This window comes from Sceloporus occidentalis, unplaced genomic scaffold, assembly GCF_023333645.1.
Source record: "Sceloporus occidentalis isolate IW3139 unplaced genomic scaffold, rSceOcc1.0.p SCAF_344, whole genome shotgun sequence".
NCBI classification, from domain to species: domain Eukaryota; kingdom Metazoa; phylum Chordata; class Lepidosauria; order Squamata; family Phrynosomatidae; genus Sceloporus; species Sceloporus occidentalis.
In genome coordinates this window covers 193,127-199,555 of record NW_028317324.1, presented here as the reverse complement: position 1 = coordinate 199,555, position 6,429 = coordinate 193,127, and the positions used below count along the sequence as shown (strand labels likewise).

Sequence of the window (6,429 nt, the reverse complement as noted above, 5' to 3'; positions counted from 1 at the left end):
CTTTCTTTATAGAGTTGGCCGTGTATCACACGACGTACAAAACGTCTGCGACGATTTTACTCACCTTGGTGAAGTAGAAGCCAAAGACAACATTATGTCAGAGATGACAAACAGAGACGTGGAGGGAAATATCCCAGCGTTCTCACAGGAAGTTCCTGAAGCTCCTGAACAGATAAAGCTGGATCCCGAGATGAGGGAATTTCTTAATAACCACTTGAGGGAGATGATTCGAAGTGGCTCGGAGATTCCTTCTCCTCCCAACCTCAATGATGAACGCGTACAGGAGAGACGTAAATCATCCAGAGGTAAACCTGCTATACAGGAGACACTGGAGACCCTCCCCCGAAGACCAACTTTACAGCAGCAGAGTGGGGAGAAATTGAGGCATAAATCATCCAGAGGTAAACCTGCTATATCTCAGCAGCCTTACCCTCTGAAGAAACCGCTACGAGATCTCCCTGTGGAGCCCTCAACCAGCACAGACAGTGGGGAGCTTCTCAAACAACAGAGTGGGCGTGGGAAGAAAAATAGGGATGCGTTACCCAGAGAGGAACCTGTTATATCTCAGGAGCCTTCCCCTCTGGAGGAACATCTTCAAAAGCTCCCTAGGGAAAGCTTAAAGAGCTTAGACAGCGGTGAATCTTCACGCAAGAAAATCCCAGCGTTCTCACAGGAAGTTCCTAAAGCTAAAGAACAGCTAAAGCTGGATCCCGAGACGAGGGAATGTTTTAATACCCACATGCGGGAGATGATTCGAAGTGGCTCGGAGATTCCTTCTCCTCCCAACCTCAATGATGAACATGTACAGGAGAAACTGGGGATCCTCAACCGAAGACTAGATTTACTGGCCCCGAGTGGGGAGAAATTGAGACACAAATTATCCAGAGGTAAACCTGCTATATCTCAGCAGCCTAACCCTCTGAGGAAACCTCTACGAGATCTCCCTGTGGAGCCCTCAACCAGCGCAGACAGTGGGGAGCTTCTCAAACAACAGAGTGGGCGTGGGAAGAAAATTAGGGATGCGTTACCCAGAGAGGAACCTGTTATATCTCAGGAGCCTTCCCCTCTGGAGGAACATCTTCAAAAGTTCCCAAGAGAGCATGTAAAAAGCTTAGACAGCCGCAAGACTTCAAAGGCGGGACTGTTAAAAACATCCCGGTCTTCTCAAACCAGTGACCCGTCACCCACCCTGACATCTGACGATTTTACTCACCTTGGTGAAGCGGAAGCCAAAGGTAACAAAATGTCAGAGACGAAAACCAGAGACATGGAGGGAAATATCCCAGCGTTCTCACAGGAAGTTCCTGAAGCTCCTGAACAGATAAAGCTGGATCCCGAGACATGGGAATTTTTTAATACCCACATGCGGGAGATAATTCGAAGTGGCTCGGATACTCCTTCTCCTCCCAACCTCAATTATGAACGCGTACAGGAGAGACATAAATCATCCAGAGGTAAACCTGCTATATCTCAGCAGCCTACCCCTCTGAAGAAACACCTACGAGATCTGCCTGTGGAGCCCTCAACCAGCGCAGACAGTGGGGTGCTTCTGAAACAACAGAGTGGGCGTGGGAAGAAGAAAAATGGGGATGAGTTACCCAGAGAGGAACCTGTTATGTCTCAGGAGCCTTCCCCTCTGGAGGAACATCTTCAAAAGCTCCCTAGGGAAAGCTTAAAGAGCTTAGACAGCCGTGAATCTTCACGCAAGACACATATGAGGTTCCACCCAACCCCATTCTTGGATCCCGAGACGGGGGAACATATTCATAGCCACATGCTGGAGACGCTTCGTAGTTGCTCAGATCGACCAATTCTGGTCCAGAACTCTATAAATGCAACTGTAGTGCCCCCTGAGATACCTTCCCCTCCAGAAACACGTTCCATCAGCAGAGAACAACCCAACCCCAATGATGAACGAGTACGGGAGAGCAGGAGGAAATTGAGGCATAAATCATCCAGAGGTAAACCTGCTATATCTCAGCAGCCTTACCCTCTGAAGAAACATCTACGAGATCTCCCTGTGGAGCCCTCAACCAGCACAGACAGTGGGGTGCATCTCAAACAACAGAGTGGGCGTGGGAAGAAAAATAGGGATGCGTTACCCAGAGAGGAACCTGTCATGTCTCAGGAGCCTTCCGCTCAGGATGAACATCTTCAAAAGCTGCCTGGAGAAAGCTTAAAGAGCTTAGACAGCGGTCAATCTTCACGCAAGACTTCACGGGTAGGACTGATGAAAACATCCCAGTCTCCTAATACCCACATGCGGGAGATGATTCGAAGTGGCTCGGAGATTCCTTCTCCTCCCAAACTCAATGATGAACGTGTACAGGAGAGACATAAATCATCCAGAGGTAAACCTGCTATATCTCAGCAGCCTAACCCTCTGAAGAAACATCTACGAGATCTCCCTGTGGAGCACTCAACCAGCACAGACAGTCGGGTGCATCTCAAACCACAGAGTGGGCTTCGGAAGGAAAATAAGGATGCGTTACCCAGAGAGGAACCTGTTAAATCTCAGGAGCCTCTGGAGGGACATCTTCAAAAGCTTCCTAGAGAAAGCTTAACGAGCTTAGACAGAGGGGAATCATCAAGCAAGACTTCCCAGGCAGAGCCATTGAAAACATCTTCTCAAACGTCTTCTGAAACGTCTTCTGAAAGCGACTCCCTGACATCCAGAGTCCTGCTTTGTCTGACGGACACCATGACGACGATGTGCTACTGCTGTTACACTGCACTGTTTGGATCATCAAACAGTTCTGAGTGTTCAGAGGAAGATGGATTTTGAGAATAGATGGATGAAAAATATCTTCTCTGTGCATGTTTCATTTTGGTTGTTGTATTCTGCTGAGAGGCTGTTCCAGTCATCCGCTCAGTAATCCAGAACCATCCAAAGCACAGAAAGTATGGCAGTTTTTCTGGATTTTCTGCCACTATTTACACTGCTATGTATATCTGTTAATAAACTGTAAATAGCATTGGAAATTCTGTTATGTGTGTTTGTAGTGCATCGGTGGCTTCACAGAACTGCCGCACCACCAAATAGGTGTCCCTTTTCCTGCCCTGCTCCAGGCACTCGCCCTCTGTTTCTTCAGACATCCCAGACACTCCAGGTCCTTATCTTATCCGAGGTCCTGACTCAAATATACAAAAAACCCATGCCTGATATAAAACTAAAAACAGAGACCACGGAGATATATTTCTTTAATCAAAATAGCAATTCGTCGACACCCTCCTATCATCCCCAGTTTCGATTTGTCCTTCACTGTGCCAAATGCTCTTTTCTTTGCTCATGTAATTCACGTATTGAGCAAATAAACAACAAATTAAAACACAGCATTGCAGGTATAGATGAAATGAAAAAGAAATACAAACCTTGTGTTTGAAGGTATTAATAAGTAACACATGAAACAGGTATGATGCAGGTATAGATCAACTGAAAAATCACAAGCAAACTCAGCATTGAAGGTTTAGGGCAAATCTATAATGCATGGTAAACACTGGTATCAGCGTGGACATCGCTGGAAGCACTGATTGGAGGAGCAGAGATCCAAGGGGATCCATATAGACACTGCAGAGAACCCTCGCCTGGGTCAGAGATGCAGGACTGCAGTGCCCTGCTTCGTGATCACTGTGTGATCTGCTACAGTGGAGGTCATAGTGTCAGCAGTGCAAAAATATAAAAATCTAAATAATAAAAAAAGAGAATTTCATACACTAACCACTAGAAACGCCTCATAGCCATACCACTAGAAAAAAATATATATATTTTTATTTATAAAACCTTGACTCCCCTCTAGAAGAAGGGGGTAGATGCTGGGCTTTTTTCTGCAGAGGTCCCTATCCCATAGGAGAAATCCTAATCAAAATTACTAAAAAAAAAAATAATAATAATAATAATAAAAATAATATTCAAAAATAAAAAAAAATATATAATTCATTTTCAAATTTCACCTAGTTCTCTAGATTTCAAGTTCCTCCAAAAAGCTTACCCTGCTATGAAAAACATGACTGCTTAAACCCATAGCAAGGTGAATAAACAAGAAGAACCAAATACCCCACCCAAACCCCAGAAATAAAGACACTAGACACCAATGAGTGGGATAGGGCATTTGGCCACAGCTTTTATTAAACCATTCCCCAGGCCAGCGGAAACCAAACATTACACATCTGAAAACAACCTGCCAGCTGCTGAGCGCTAGGCCCAACAGGCAGTTAAATTACCACCGATTGTACCAAGAGTCCCAGCCCTGCGGGTGCCATGAGCCGCCCGCAGGACTCGCCTCCCCAAGCCCGCTATGGGCAAATGATCCAGGTTGCCTGAAATTACCGCGCTGGCCAGGGGACCCAGACCGCTGCTGTGACAATGAAGAAAACAAACAGGAAAGAAAACAAAACAATATACACAATACAACAAAATTATACACGACCAAAAAGGGGGCGGGCGGGAGAGGAACGTCTGGAAGCTGCTGTTGGTACAGGAAAAAGAGGTAAGAGTCACCTCTTCACCTTCCTATAAACCCTAATAGCTGCAACATTGTTGCAGCTACCCACCAATGAAAGGAAGCTTACTAAACCACCATGCATGGGCCAGCAGTCATGATCCCCCTTTCCTATAGGTCCAGGGGGCCCCCTTTATAAAGTCAACAACGTGAATCCTATAAGCGTAGGAAAAAGTCAAAAGTCCAATGAAATACCGCGAATAATCAATAACTGCTCATATAAAAGGCGCTGACTCCTGCGTGCCGTGTTCTGCGTTGGCTCTCTGAAAAGCCAGGACCTTCTCAACGTACATCAGAAGGTCACCTTGGAGTTTATTAAACACTATCCATGATTCTGTTTGGTCCATCAACAAAACTAATTTTGAATTGCGCCCATTGCAGATACGAACATGAACACAAAAGTTACAAATTTGGAGAGCAGGGTTTCTGCTCTAGAGAAGAAGCTGGCATCCCTCCAGAAGGGTAAGTTTGATGCTTCAGGACCCACCTGAGACCCAGAAACCATGTAGTCTTATTCTGACATCATCATTATTATATGCTCTCTGGTATCCTAACCCAAATTGTCCTGGTCTTTCTGCTCTCTGGTATGACTTGTTCTGGATTGTCTTGACCACATGGTCCATCCTCCTGCTATGGCCCTTGGTTGGCAGTTAACTCTGACTGGTTCCGTTCCTAAATGTCATAACAATTCAGATGTTCTTTCCAAGAATATTTTATCCAAAGGTTTTTTTTTAACCAAATCATCAGTTGAAATATCTCTTCGTTTAATAAACGATACATTATGAAAGGTCAATGTTGGCTGGTTTCTCCTGAGAGAAGGACCTAAATAACGTTAAACAGTTAAATTATCTGTTTTGGCTATGCACAGCCCAAGGCTTCTTCTGGAGAAACCCACCGATGTTTGACCTTCACAGTGTTTTCTTTGAGGATATTAAAATAGTTTCGTCCTGTTTGGCAGTTCTCTACTTCGAAGCTGGAGCGATCTCCTCTGGGAACAAAGTATACATGAGCAACAGAAAGGAAGCTGATTACGCGACTGCAAAAGCCAACTGTGAACAGTTCCAGGGGACGCTGCCGACTCCCCAAACCAGCGCCGAGAACGCGGCCATCTCCCAGATTACGAAAGCCTTTAACAGGAGAGTGTTCCTTGGCATCAATGACATTAAAGATGAAGGGGTTTTTGTTTATCTCAATGGGAACAAAATTGGGTATAAAAACTGGTACCCGAAACAACCGGATGGAAAAAGGGGTGAGAACTGCGCTGAGATGATGGAAATCGGACAGTGGAACGACCGGCCCTGTGGCGCTAGGAACATAGTCTTGTGTGAATTTTCATTGTGATGACTACATTATTAGTTTAAATTTAAAACATTAAGGTTTTAATAAGATTATATCGTTGTTACATTAACAATATAAAGGAGAACTTCACAGCCTCTACCATCATCTAATCAACATATTACTGTTATCTCCATCATGGTGCACAACCACATGTATGTGTATCTATGTGTGTGTATAAAATATGTCTGTATGTGTATCTATGTGTGTGTATATAATATATCTGTATGTGTATCTATGTGTGTGTATATATAATATATCTGTATGTGTATCTATGTGTGTGTATATATAATATATCTGTATGTGTATCTATGTGTGTGTATATAATATATCTGTATGTGTATCTATGTGTGTGTATATAATATATCTGTATGTGTATCTATATGTGTATATATAATATATCTGTATGTGTATCTATGTGTGTGTATATAATATATCTGTATGTGTATCTATGTGTGTGTATATAATATATCTGTATGTGTATCTATGTGTGTGTATATATAATATATCTGTATGTGTATCTATCTGTGTGTATAAAATATATCTGTATGTGTATCTATATGTGTATATATAATATATCTGTATGTGTATCTAT

The 6,429-nt window shown here is 43.6% G+C and overlaps 1 pseudogene; it reads left to right on the top strand.

Annotated features, from left to right (window-relative positions):
- Positions 1 to 5,396: 5,396 nt before the first annotated feature.
- LOC149274182 (pulmonary surfactant-associated protein A pseudogene) lies at positions 5,397 to 5,840 on the top strand (annotated as a pseudogene).
- Positions 5,841 to 6,429: the final 589 nt, after the last annotated feature.